The 15,114-nt window shown below is 43.7% G+C and overlaps 1 long non-coding RNA gene across 1 annotated transcript in view; it reads left to right on the forward strand.

Annotated features, from left to right (window-relative positions):
• The window catches only part of LOC309349511, an 87,910-nt gene extending 82,539 nt beyond the window's left edge, over window positions 1-5,371 (forward strand). Inside the window, exon 3 of the long non-coding RNA XR_014159989.1 lies at window positions 5,300-5,371. This is a non-coding gene — a long non-coding RNA (uncharacterized lncRNA). The remainder of the gene's footprint in view (window positions 1-5,299) is intronic.
• The last annotated feature ends 9,743 nt before the right edge of the window (window positions 5,372-15,114 follow it).

The raw sequence follows: 15,114 nt of genomic DNA on the forward strand, positions 1-15,114 counted from the left end.
CAAACCATAAAGACACCACAGTCTTTATGCCTCATTTTCCCAAAGCAATTCAGGTTTTCTGTGAATTGCCATTTGCTCCGATTCAGTAGTAAAGAGCGGGTTTTCACAGGGGCCTGATCCTAGAAACAGGGCACAAAGGGAAGTCTGGATGAGCCCTTGGTGCTGAGTTACACCACATTCTACGAGTCTATCCTCTATCATGGTGACATGGGCAATGTGAGACTAGCTAATTCCAACCCTGCTTTTGAAGTGAATGGGTGGAAAATGTCCTCTTCTAGGCCTGGTGCTGTGCAGTCAAGCTGCACTGTCGATGGAAACGTGGTCAATGACTGAAGTTGTACTGTGTACACCTCCCCTGTGCCACCATGCCCCTGCCGATATCTCTGCCCTGTTTCAGCCATTCTTCCAGTGCCTCTTTGCTTACAGAACGGCCCTGGCAGTGGAGTGCTCTGCCAGTATATCTAGAGCATTCCACTATGTTTCAGGGGCTTTGTCAGCATAGCCGGGCTTCCTCCAAACCCTGCAACTCCTCAGCCAGCAAATCTTCAGTATATGATTCCTCCCTTAGAGAAGCGAAGTTTTACTGCACTGTTACTGAAGCATGAGCTCTCAGGAGGAGAATCCATGATTAATCACAACGAAAGTTGATTCCTTAAGTTGGCGATAGTAAATGTGTATTATATACGCTTTTGTTATCTTACATGTCAGTTTACAGTATATAGGCCTCTCCTGAGTACCCAATAATTAAATTTTCTTTTCTTTTTTTACACATAAAGCGCCCAAGAGACACTGGGCAGCTGAAAATCATTTGAGAAAGTAATCAAATTTATTTTAACTTCCCATTATTCAATCTACTATGGGATTCGAATTTGTTCCAAGGCTGAAACAGACAAGAGACAAGCAGAATATCCTGTTGAATGAGTTCTAAAGAATGGATCTTGCACCAGTGAGAGCCTTTGGAGGACTGGAGTCAGATGCTGTAGCCTGATGACATTCACAGTGTTTGTGTCAATGATGGATACATTCTTTTAACCACCTGCAGGTGATGAAGCTCCCAAATCAGGAACCTTGTTTTTCATCGCCAAACCTATATGTGTGTATTTTGGAGCCCAGCCTAATTGTAGCTTTCATCGCTTTCACACTATTTCAGCGGTGCTGAGAGTAAATTTGTTATGGCTGGCACCCAAAGGATTTTACACTGTAAATCTTGAACTCATTTATTAAAGACCTGCATTGCCTTTCATTAGGGCCTTGTTTGCTTATGCTGAAGTACAAATATAGACAACGGTTTGGAATGATTGTGATCTTGGGATGCCTCAGATTTTGTGATCCATGCCTAGTGAATTCACCCTTACAGTTTTGCGCTCAGCTTGCGGAACAAGCAACACAAAGCATGGCAGCTATCTGGAGCAACAGCACAAATTGTGTTGCACCATTTGTGTGGGCAAGTTGATCCTGGCTTGAGTGTCGGCAAAGGAACACGAAGTACTGTAGGAGGTTCAGACATGGAGCAAAAGGCTATCATTGGCTGCTAGTGATGATTGTGGTGTACTACATGCACTATCAGAAACAGTATGCATCTTAATACTAGTTTCTGCAGAACATTAGTGGTAAGAGTCCTGTTTGTGGGCTTCAATAGGTATCTGATCAGCCACTGTGAACTTAACACAACAGAGCTCTTCTTGGGCAACCTGTTGGATTGCTCCGGAGGAAAAAATCCACTGCCTTACCGTTGTGTAATAGTGGGGCAGTTGCATCACTTAAGAACACGTAATAATAATAATTATAATAAATTGTTGTTGTTGTTGTTGTTATTTATTATTTATACCCCACCCATCTGGCTGGGCCTCCCCAGCCACTCTGGGCGGCTTCCATAGAAACCAAAAATACAGTAAAATATCACACGTTAAAAACTTCCCTGAACAGGGCTGCCTTAAGATGTCTTCTGAATGTCAGGTAGTTGTTTATTGCTTTGACATCTGCTGGAAGGGCGTTCCACAGGGCGGGCGCCACTACCAAGAAGGCCCTCTCCCTGGTTCCCTGTAGCTTTGCTTCTTGCAATGAGGGAACCACCAGAAGGCCCTCGGCGCTGGTCCTCAGCATCCGGGCAGAATGATGGGGGTGGAGACGCTCCTTCAGGTATACTGGACCGAGGCCATTTAGGGCTTTAAAGGTGAGCACCAACACTTTGAATTGTGCTCAGAAACGTACTGGAAGCCAATGTAGGTCTTTCAAGACTGGTGTTATATGGTCTTGGCGGCCACCCCCAGTCACCAGTCTAGCTGCCGCATTCTGGATTAGTTGTAGTTTCTGAGTCACCTTCAAAGGTAGCCCCACGTAGAGTGCATTGCAGTAGTCCAAGCAGGAGATAACCAGAGCATGCACCACTCTGGCGAGACAGTCCGCAGGCAGATAGGGTCTCAGCCTACGTACCAGATGGAGCTGGTAAACAGCTGCCCTGGACACAGATTTGACCTGTGCCTCCATGGACAGCTGTGAGTCCAAAATGACTCCCAGGCTGCGCACCTGGTCCTTCAGGGGCACAGTTACCCCATTCAGGACCAGGGAATCCTCCACACCTGCCCGTCTCCTGTCCCCCCAAAACAGTACTTCTGTCTTGTCAGGATTCAACCTCAATATGTTAGCCGCCATCCATCCTCCAACCGCCTCCAGACACTCACACAGGACCTTCACCACCTTCACTGGTTCTGATTTAAAAGAGAGGTAGAGCTGGGTATCATCCGCATACTGATGAACACCCAGCCCAAACCTCCTGATGATCTCTCCCAGCGGCTGCATGTAAATGTTGAAAAGCATGGGGGGACCCCACAAGTGAGAGCCCAGGGGTCTGAACACTCATCCCCCACACCACTTTCTGAACACGGCCCAGGAGGAAGGAGCGGAACCACTGTATGACAGTGCCCCCAGCTCCCAGCCCCTCAAGACGGTCCAGAAGGATGTTATGGTCAATGGTATCAAATGCCGCTGAGAGATCCAGCAGAACTAGGAAACAGCTCTCACCTTTGTCCCTAGCCTGCCGGAGATCATCAACCAGTGCGACCAAGGCAGTTTCAGTCCCATGATGAGGCCTGAATCCCGACTGGAAGGGATCCAAATGGTCCGCTTCTTCCAGGCGTGCCTGGAGTTGTTCGGCAACCGCTCGCTCAATCACCTTGCCTAAGAATGGAAGATTTGAGACTGGGCGATAGTTGGCCATCGTGGCCGCATCTAAAGATGTTTTTTTAAGAAGCGGTTTAATAACCGCCTCTTTCAGCGGGTCTGGCTCCCTCACGGAGGGAAGCATTCACCACCCCACGAAGCCCATCACTTCCCGGCTAGCTGTTATAAGCCAGGATGGGCAAGGATCCAGGAGACAGGTGGTTGGTTTCACTCGTCCAAGCAGCCTGTCCACATCCTCGGAGGTAACAGATTGGAATTGATCCCACTCAACTTGACTAGACAGAACTCTAGCACTCTCCCACCCTGGCCCTGCTCCCATGGTGGAGTCTACTTCTTCCCGAATCTGAGCGATTTTATCTGCAAAAAACTTTGCAAAATCATTGCAGGAGAACATGTGGCCCGTACTGGTCCCCGATGTTGCAGGTGATTCCGCTAAATTGTGAACCACCTGAAAAAGTCTCCTGCTGCTGTTTTCTGCAGATGCAATAGAGGCGGTGAAGAAATTCTTCTTCGCCGTCGCTATCACCACTTGGTAGGCTCGACGTTGAGCTCTAACCTGTGTCCAGTCAGATTCGGAATGAGTTATCCGCCACCAGCGCTCTAGCCGTCTCAACGATTGTTTCATTGCCCTCAGATCCGTGGAAAACCACGGGGCTGTCCAGGCTCCATGCAATCGGAGAGGGCGCTTCGGAGCCAGACAGTCGATAGCCCTGGTTAACTCCGCATTCCAGCGGGCCACCAGGGAATCAGCTGAAAGGCCATCAACATGGGATAAAGCATCCCCTACCACTCTCTGGAAACCATTTGGATCCATTAAGTGGTGGGGGCGGACCATCCGAATTGGTCCCACCTCCCTGCAGAGGGGATGGGTCGCAGAGAAGTCCAGTTGCACCAGGAAGTGATCCGACCATGGCACTTCTTTCGTTTCGCTTTTACTTAGTGTCAGATCACCAACATCCATAGAGGTAAACACCAGGTGCAAGGCATGTCCGTGGCTATGGGTTGGGCCAGACTTACTCAGGGACAGCCCCATGGAGGCCATGCTTTCCACGAAGTCCCGAGCGGCCCCTTGTAAGGTCATGTCGGCATGGATGTTAAAATCCCCTAGGACGACCAAGCTAGGTGTCTCTAGGAGAACATCTGCCACAACCTGAAGCAGCTCAGGCAGGGAATCCTTGGTGCAGCGGAGAGGTCAGTACACCAAAAGGAATCCTGTATTGCCCCTATTGCCCAACTTCCAGAACATGCACTCAGAAAACTGGGTCTTCCCAATAGGACGCCCGGTGCAAACTAATGACTTCCTAAAAATCACTGCAACCCCCCCTCCCCGCCCACATGACCTGGGTTGCTGTGCGTAAGGGAAACCTGGTGGACAAGCAGCGGCAAGGACAGGCCCATCTGCTTCATCCAACCAAGTCTCTGTTACACATGCCAGGTCAAGTCCTCCATCCATGATCAAGTCATGGATGGCAGTGGTCTTATGAATCATTGACCTGGCATTGCACAGCAGCACCTTCAGGTCATGTGGGTATCCCTTGCTGATTCTAGTATCCATCCGGTCAGGACCAGACCCGGAAGCAGGAATAGTCCTCAGACAACTAAACCTGCCCCCTCTGTAATGACATGGTCTAGTCTTAGCGTAACTCCTCCTCCTACCCGTGATCACTGAGATCGGTTGTCCCAGTGCATCCCCCCCTGTGGAACAAGCCCCAGCCATTTTGTGGGCTGGGGCCCACTCCCCGGCAGCCCTGACCCCTCCCCCTAAGAACAATATAACACCTTAAACAAACAAACAGAACCAATAAAACAATATAAACAAAAAATGTAAAAATTACAAAAACATCAAAATAAAAAAATTTCCCCAAGCTCAACCAAACATCCATCCCACCCCCACCCCCCACATACAAAAAATCCAAAAGAATTTTTAAAAAAACATTTTAAAAACACTCTGTGCCCCTCCGGCAGTAACAGCAACTGTCCTAGTGAGCCCTGTCAGGCCCCGCCCTGGGCCAGGTGGTAAGTGGCAAGAGCAGGGCCCTCAGGCACTCACTCAGGGGAATAATGATTTTAGTGTGCCAATTCTTCCCTCATGATGCACCTTGATGGTCTTTCCTTGCAGTGCTGGGGAAAAGGATCCATGCCACAAGAAATGTGTGACCCCAGCCTTGTAACCCTCTATAAGAACAAAGGTGAGCACCATGATTGTAACAATTACCTTGTGTCCTGAACCCCTGGCTTAGCTGGCAGCAAGTCAGTATGTCAGGTCCAAAGTTTTAAGCCCAGAGTTCAGTCCACACAAGCAAAGTCCAAAATCCAAAGGTCAGGAAACACAGTCCAGGGTCAATACAAACAGCCAAGTCTGAAGTCCAGCAGTCTAGAATCAAACCGAAAGCACAGTCCTAAAGAGGTTTAGGAGCATCCAAGCCCAAGGTCCACAAAGATGGGCAGTTGAGCAGACACAGCACCTCATCTTCTTCTCTTCTGTACTTTGCATGCAGCATCTGGGCTTGTGAGGCATGAGACCTTCACCTGTTCCAAGCCTTCTCCAGTTGAGCAATTACACACTTTCTCCCAGAGCTAGCAAACCTCACCTGGCCAGCTAGAGAGCTGGGCTGTGGGCCCTTGCCTGCCTCAGCCTCCTAGAGTGCCACTCCCTACACCTCAGAGTCGGCCATGTTCATGGGGACTAGGGCCCCTCTGGCTCTGGTCCCCTCTGGCTCCTGCTGCTCTGGTTCCTGTGCATGTACACCATCTTTAGCTCCCTGGAGAAAAAGGTGAGATAGAAATTCAAACAAACAAACAGTCATACCTACCATGTAGCAGAAAAGAGGCCTTATTTTCTGTTTCCATTGCACTCTTATGTGGCTGTTGAGCAGAACTGTAATGAGTGAGGAAGGACCTGTTGTCACTGGTCCTGGCCAGTGCAAGGTTGGAAAACTCAGACACTTGATATGATACATTTCCAAGTATCAATTGCAAAATCAAAGGATTTGTATGCTCAATGTTTGTTCTGCAGTTCAGTTGTTATAATATGCTCCAATCTTGTTTTATGATGCTGTTAGTATCAATTACATTCTCATTATTTTTAATTATACAATGGTTATTGTTTAAATTGCCATAAGGTGCTTTGAATGGAGTTACTGAGGAAAGTGTTGTATCAATGAAATAATCAGAAAAAGTGCATTTCCCTTCAAAATAATGCATGTAGAAGCTTGAACCTCTCTTGGCCTTTGCTTGAAAGTAGTTTGGAGGAGAAGCCATGTATGAAACAGGTATGCCCTTCAGATATGATGTGATACATGTTGTGTACTTGCTCGGTAAGTACTTGCTTACAGAATATACCCTGAGAAGTGGCCCTTAATGAATGTTCAGATTTACCAGTACATGATAGAAAATAGGATGAAATTTAGCCATTAGCCAAAGGCACTTGGGGACTCCTGAACTTTCTTGGTAAAGAAAGAAAATACATTTTCTACTACATCCGGGACAAACTTCTTAAATCAGCCTGAATAGCCCAGTTAGTTAGAGTGTGGTGCTGATAATGCCAAGTGCATATTCCTGCATTGCAGGGGGTTGGACTGGATGATCCTCAGGGTCCCTTCCAACTCTATGATTCTATCTTTGTTCTGCCCAGATACCAACAACCCTCAGGAAAGTGGATGTGTGTTTAGGTGGATGCATAGAAGCTTTTAGGAGCTACGGAACAATTTTGCTGGTGATGCTCACGTAGGGGTGGTAATGTTTAAAGCAGCCCTCAGCTGCTGTCATATTCTCAACTGTACTTGTTGAAGTAGCCTTGTGGAATTTTCTTCTTGGAAGCCTGATATTTCCCCTCCTGCAGGACTTGTTCTTGGTGATTGTATAACCAAGAACACTGGCAGTTTAAGGCACAAAGTTGTGGGTTGCTGGTGAGTGGAAGTAAAATAAAAAACCACCACCCTGGAATTCAATATATAGTGCAAGACTGAGCTGCCTGAGAGGAATGAATGGAGACCATGTCCAAACCAAAAGTATCTGGACCCTCGGAGGCCTTTGGAGAAGAGATTATCCTCATTATAGTTCTTTGCTGGAGCCAACAATTTCCTCTACGCTAGATTGAGATGTGCAAGATGACCCCCATAAATCTGGCAAAGAGTTACAAAAGACCTGCCAAAGGGTAACTGGAAGGAACAAAGTAGGAAATATAATTACTATTACCTTCAAATCACAGAAACAGATTTTAAGCAGTTACTGGTATAAAAAACAACTTTCAAAGGAAGCACTTTTTTGAAGAAGAAAAAAAAGAAAAAGATTATAAGGTCACCACATGTTCCTAAGAACTTAATTTATCATCTTTCACAGCATAATTTAACATAGGTTAGTTAACTTAAACCACACTCTTAACTACACCCGTGCTCTTAAAACAGGGTAGTTACAAATGTGGTTGAAAGGACACTGTTTTTTACTCTTCCTAACCCCATAAAGACTGAGTGGAAGGGGGATGGCTTTAATAAATGGGAGTGAAACAAGCTTCATTGATCAGAAGAGCAAACTGCATCAGCCTGGGACTGTGAGAATCCTCTCCAACATCCACTCATGTAGGGAAATGGTCCTCCTTATGCGAACAAAAAGGATGCATAAATTGGTATTCAGAACTGACCTTGAAGAATAGTGTGTGAGCAGTTGCCAAACTTCCTAAGGCTCATGCTCACATGAGCAAATGTAATATATGAATTGAGCAATTAGAGATTAAGCTGGCAACAATTACTGTGCTCACAGCAGGTATTTTTCCAGATGCCATGATCCAAGAATTGCACTGGACATATCCATGATTGCTCAATTAGCACATTTTAGTCTGTGCAAATGCATACTAAAACAAAAGGCTGCTTAAGCAAGAAAAAAAAAGTGACTGGCTCTGAGTGATTTGAGATGGTGAATCATATTTATGATTCAGATATTTATATAAAATTAAAACAGGATGGAAAATGACCTCCTAAATGAAAGAACTGATGGAAGTTAGAACTTTATTTTTAAAAGGAAGGAAGGAAGACTGTGGTAGTCATTACAAGTAAATTTACAGAGGGATTTATGGGGTGCTACTAATCCCCAAACATTTTCACCATTATAGTTGACATAGCAAAGCATGATTTCCCCTGTTATTGGTGCAGCTGCTAGAAAGTTTAATCCTCAGGTAGGTGGCTTCAGCCTTATAAATGGAAGATATGACGGAAGGTTTCTGCAAAATAATGTTGCAGTCATTGTGCCAATTTGAGTTCTCATGGCAGGGGAGGATTTCAACATGAAAGCATTTCCATGTTTTAAATTATTAGGATCTGGTAGATAAGCCGAGTTACAGTTTGGCACATAGACAGATTTATTTAGGATGATAACCATATATTATGAAGGCAATAAATGTTGCATTAAACCAAGGAAAATAGTTTATCTTGGGACTGAGGTGTAAAAATAAATCATCTTAAGCATATCAGTAGCGTTTTTGCCAAGGGGATTTATAGATGATAAGGTCGTAAGATTTTTTAAAAACATGTTATTTATTGCTAGTACAATTGACTCTCAAAAGACCATGGTTTTGCAATAGTAAATTATTTCCTTCACACTGAGATCTTGGAAATTTTAAAAAAGAATTTGCTCACAGGGCGCTCTGCCTTTTTCATTTGACACTTGCCATTAAAAATAGAAGATTTGAAAGCATAGGCATTTGGACAGAAATGTCTCATTTTGCTCAAAACAGCAGGAATCTCCAGTCACCCTTGGCTGCAATCCAAAGTCCTGCTCCTCGAGTTGTGGATTCACGGCTGCAACCAACTCCCTGCTGCTTGCAATGGTCAGGGCAGAAGGTGAGGTGGAGGGTGGATGCTTTTAACTTGTTTTGCTAATCTGTTTCTAGGTTGGCACAGCAGAGGTGTCCACATCAGGTCACTCTCTGGAAAATGGGCTGGCTTTGGATCCAGTAGCTCCATAACCAGGCTAGATCCACCCATACCCAGTAACCCCTCATTTGGTGGGCTTGCAGTGATTACCACCAGCGGTAGCACATGGTTCACCATGCTTTCATCATGCATGGCATTATAACCAAACCAGGAATCATGGTTTACCACGCTGTGAAGTTTTCTAAGTTGGCTTCCTGGTCATTGTTTGAGTGAAACTAACCATAGTCTCTGGCTTGGATGTAACGCTAAGCCAGGAATTATGGGTTGTTGCTCATACTAGGGAAGCAGTCATTATGTTCAGTAAACAACTGGTTATGGTGAACGCACTCAATGTGTGCTGCAGGTGTGGACATTTTGGCCTCTAGCAGCCAAAATGGCGGGGGGGGGGATAACCCCGATATAATGCATACTGTGCTGCTAGGATGTGCCTTGCATTGTTTCCAACATCTCTTTCATATGAGGCATAAAACTGTTCTGTACACCCAGGAATTTCTTTCTCGAATCCTCCAAACAGCCATTTCTATGAAATGGAATCCCAGCATCAAGGGGTTTATGTGTGAAAATAGGTTTCACTGCCAAAGGGAAATTCCTTGGAGGATTTTGTGTGCTTTACAGAGCTCTACTTTGGGTTATAAAGTGACCTGTGCTAAATCAACAATTTTGATTGGAGGACCCGTGTTCAATACAGTTCACTTCTTGTTGCTCCAGACTAAGTAATTTCAAGGACCGGATTTTGTGTGTGGGTTTGTGTTAGAATATATTGTTAGAATATTGTTTGTCCTGATGCTAGTGCCTGAGCAGAATAGGGCAATGCAGAGAATAGATTTACACAAATATCTTGATTTATGTTGAAGGCACACATTTGGCAAAACATCAGACGCTGGCCAGGAACCTTTCTTACATTGCATTTTCATGCATTTTTAGCATCAGTTTACACATTACAGCTGTGAAGAGGAGGTTGTGCTAAATTGTTCCATATGGTGGATGTCATCATGTGGTGAGCCATTTGTAAGCATTGTTTATCCATGCAGATGCAGACCCATTTGCAGTGGCATGGCTGCAACCAAATACCAAAATAGCGGTGGAGTTATTTGCACAGTTGCAAATGATGTGCCTAGTTTAAATATATATATTAAATAGCAGCCTCACCCCTTCCCCAGTTAAGATCAGCACTGTGACAAGTATCAACCATTTTTGTCAAACAAAAATATAGTAATGAAAATTTTCTCTCAACCCCACCCCTGCCACAAAGGCTGCTCTTTGCTCCAGGGAAGAAGACTCCATTGGTGGACACATATGTAGTACTCCAATTCTCTTGCTTACCTGCTGACAGTGTCATAAGTAGCAGAGCATTTGAACCCAGGAAAGCTGTCAAATCCAACTTGAGTGTCATTGAACCAGTTCTTTCAACAGCCAAGGAGAAAATTGCAGTCTGTTCCCCCTGCCCTGCTTCACCTCCCATAGATGAAAAACAGTATCATTGGCCACACAAACTATTTAAACAACCAGATCCCAGCCACACACAGAATATGAATGCTATACTGTGGATACTGCTTTCCAGATGGCTTCCAGGATATGTTTTTTTCCACGTTTTGCTTCCTTTCCCCCAGTCCTTCATTCTTGTCAGCTGCACACTGCGTAAGATAAGTCTGCCACATCTGTATTAGATAAAAGCAGTGGAAACAGAAACAATGCTGTATCATTCTCATGAATGTGTAAAGCATAAGACATATGACTTAGAGTTACCAAAACGGGCAAATTCTGATCACATTTATTTATGATTTACCACCTGTCCAACGACATACATGAGAGCATTGCCACATAAATATTTTTCACAGGGAAATGCTATCACATAATGATTTCTGTTACATTTTCTCATGTTGTAGACCAGGAGCTGCCAGTGTTATGTCCACAGGTGCCAGTGTGTGAACCAGCACTTCCTATGGCATCTGCAAAAGGTCTCAGTAGATATACCTTCAAAATAAGCAATATATAATACACAAGCAAATAAAATCAACTTAAAACCAAAAAATAAAGAAAAGAATAAACTCCTAAGATATCCATCTAACAACACAATAAGAAGAACAAGCCCTACCCCACCCCCTAAAAGATGAGCATCACAATAAAGGCTAGCATAGCTGCCAACAGTCCAAGTCAATGAAATGTCTTATCCTGGCATCTAAAGATGGACGACGACTGTGGCAGGTTTGTTTGAGAAGCACATTCAATAAATAGGGAGCCACCAGTGTGAAGGCCCATTCTCACCCTCTGCATTTCCCTCAACTGAGGGAAGGGACTGTGATGAAGACCACAGGATTTGGGCTGGTTTATGTGGTGAGGGAAGGTACTTGAGGTATAAGTTTTTGCTGTTTTAACGCCTATTTGAATGGGAGGGAACAGGATAAATCTAGCTGTGTTGGCAGAGTAGGATTTGTTTGTTTATATACTCTGCCCTTTCCCCGATGGGACTCAAGGTGGCTTACAGTTAAAGCCAAGGACTGCTAAAAGGATTAAAAATCATTAAAATGCAATTAAACATTGTCAGAATTAAAACTATATGCATATATAAAATTTGTTTAAAGCATACAAATTATTATTAATGGGACCTCATGAGTCCTGAGAATTCACAGTGGTTACAGGACCCTGAATCTTATAGGTATGTGACACTGCCACCTCCTTCCTGCTTTCTGCCCTCCACAACACAGCTGGATATGTTTGGAGAACCCTGGTGGCTAATGTGGCTTCCTGGAATTGAATGACTTTCTCCTATGGACTGTAATACACCTGCCTCTCCTACCCCATGTGCAAATAGGCTGACTTGTGCTTTTCTAAAGGATGGATGTGTTGGGGGTTTTTGTTTTTTGAAACCTCAAAGAATTCAGATTTAGTTTCCGCCAGCACACAATCACCCGGTCATTCAATTTGGATGGGCAGCTAGTTTGCTTGTTAAGAAGCAGCAAAAGGTGGATGGGTGAGTCACTCTTGCTCCTCCTATCTGCGCTTGTAGTCAACACATTCATGGGTCTGCACCACACAATATGCACTAGATCTCACTGTGTGTAGGACTCATCCCCCTTGCCATGGAGAGAGATTTACAAGCCTACCTTCGCAAGTTGCCCAGAAGCACAAAAAGGAACTGTCAGCAAATCACACACCTGCCTATTGCTCCAGTTGTCACAATGTAAATATAAAACCTGTCTATGTAATGAACGTGTTATCAGATGTTGTGCTTACCCTAGCCAGGCAGTTCAATGAGAGACCTTCTAATTATCTATAGTAAAGCATGCACTGTTGAAAAGTCTGAACAAAACAGATTATAGAGTATAATACGGTGAGCCAAATTCTAATCCCTGTAAAGCCATCAACACAATTCCCATGAACTTTACTGGGACCATAATGATATAAGTATGGCAAGCATCCAGATGCACTACTGATGGAGTGTATTGACAATTGACCTCTGTGGTACAGAAACATCTCTGTTTCTATGAAGCATAGAAACATGGCAGCTGTATTGTAAATAATGTATTCCCTATGTTCAGACGCTGTCAATATTGGCGTTCCTGTTGGACCCTCTTGGAATTCGAGGCAATGAATTATAATTTATAAAAGTGCAGAAGATTACACTTGGCAGTAGACAACAGTGTATTGCTGTTATTTTCCACAGTTCATTGGAAAAATATCTATAATGTGTTTGATCCAATGTAACTTTACCCAAAATATAAACACACTTTGTTGTCATGGGGAACATTTTTCATTCACAAGGATGAAAAGCACATGGAACAAAAGATACACCAGTTTGAAAGTAAGCACAAAAATGCTATAACAAACACTATTTCATTCAATAAATCAAGCAAATTGCCAGACAGACAAACCTATCCCTTTCTGGGTACTTCAATGAAAGCAAGCGAGTTTTGCAAGGAAGCTCTTTTTTTGTTTCTCTTATTTCTCATCCAGCTGGCAATAAGGCCAACTGTAAGTGGTATGCAAACAGAAAGCTCAGATGAGTTAGTTCCAGCCAGAGTCGACCACTGGCAATGTTATGACCTTTTATTTTACTCGGTGATTCTTTGACATTCCTACATTTAGAAATGTATACTGCATCCTGCCCAAATATTTGGTAGGCTTTCCTGGGATGTGTGCCTGGCATTCAATTGTAGGACATCATCAAGCCAAAGTTAAGCACGTTTTAGTCAAAGTTAGTCACACTGATTTCAGCGGAAGAGATTCAGGCACATTCGTAAATCTCTCAGTTAAACAAATAGGATTTTTAAAGGCTATCCATTTGTCTAAATTGTGCCCCATATTTGCACTTTGCTATTAATGCACAGTTGATGAGTGTGAGGATCTTCCCATTTTTTCAACTTGGAGTGGGGGTGTCACGCTAGGTTTGCAGAGCGTAGATGATGTCATTCTGTAGAGGGCCCCGTTTAATGTTTTATTATGTATGTAGGAAGTAGCCTAGAGTGGCTGGGACAACACAGTCAGATGGGTGGGGGTATAAATTATTATTATTATTATTATTATTATTATTATTATTATTATTATTTCAAAATAAATCCAAAGTGCTAACAGTTCTGAGAGGAAGATATGACTCTGTGCCCTCAGCATAGCAATTCCTCTCTCTTTTGTTCACTCCTCGCCTTCCACACACCTTGGAGAACTGCTTCATAGTTCTCTCTTCTTTGTGGTTGCATTTTTTATTATTGTAAGTTTTAAAACACTGTTTTTAATGCATTTTAAATTGTTATAGCCTACCTTGGGACCTTAGGGTGAAATCATCTCCATCCTTTCTTTTCTCCAAGCCAAGGTTAACCATCGTCTGGCACAATGGGCTGATTCGTTCCATCTCAGCTATTTTCTTTCTTTGATGTGGACACCTAAATTAGATCCCTTGAAGAAAAAGGTAACTGATGGGTCAGGTTTTTATAAAGAGTCCCAAGTATAAACAGTTCTTAGAGGTGAAACCACCTCGCAGATTGCATCTGTTTCCACCCATTTAAGGTGTAGTACAAATTAAACATTCCTTTGTAAGCATGCCCAGAATGCTAGATTAACTGCAAAGGTCCTGACCTTTAGTGACTTTGGTGGCTGAGCACTTTCATTGAAGTCACTAGAAACTAAGCCTGCGTCTCATTGCCACACAATTGCTGTGCACCTGGCAGGAAAACAAGGCATAGCAAAAAGACAACATGTGTTTTCCAGGTTATCAATGCCTCATTAACACCCGCAAGAAGGTCCTAAGAGTTCAGGATTATTAAAGCTTTTGTATGCTTCATTATGCATCTCACAATCAAAGCCAATTTCATGCATTCCGGGGATTTGGTTGTTTTGTTTGCTGTATACAGTGAAACGAATGTGAGAATTTAAACTTGTGACTCAAGCAAAAAGAAGTCATTGCTGGCTCTAACTAGTGGAGTGTTTCTTGGGTTCATTAGCTAATCCCTCGTCACAAAAACTGCAAAGTCAAGTTTAAATCTCTGCCTTTAAAAGCAGCCATTCAAAACCCACTTGCCAGATTACCCTCTGAATGAAATATTTGTACAATCTATTCTAGGACATCTGATAGAATCATAACAGACTCAGCTTCTTTTATTTGCATTTTGTGTGTGCGTGCATGGACACACACATACACACACACGTGCACACTTGCACGAGGGATGTGCATCTGATTGTGACAAATCCTGAGGTGAAGTGTATGAGGTTTCACAGGTATTACCAAACTTAAAACCATGGAGAGACCTGGTCTGAATAGAGACATTGGATTCTTATCTCATTATACATGATAAAGCTATTTTTAGCCATCTGACCTCTTGCTTTTTCCTGTAAGACCAATTGCCGTCAACAGGTTTACCACACCTATCAGCCAATCACCCATTCCCACCACCCTTCTGAGTAATACCCCTCCCCACCCTCTCACTATATATAAGGGTCTGGTGACTTCTGTTTCAGTGTATCTGAAGAAGTGTGCATGCACACGAAAGCTCATACGAATCACAAACTTAGTTGG

Source organism: Podarcis erhardii (assembly GCF_964252035.2).
Source record: "Podarcis erhardii genome assembly, chromosome: 9".
Classification (NCBI taxonomy): Eukaryota; Metazoa; Chordata; class Lepidosauria; order Squamata; family Lacertidae; genus Podarcis; species Podarcis erhardii.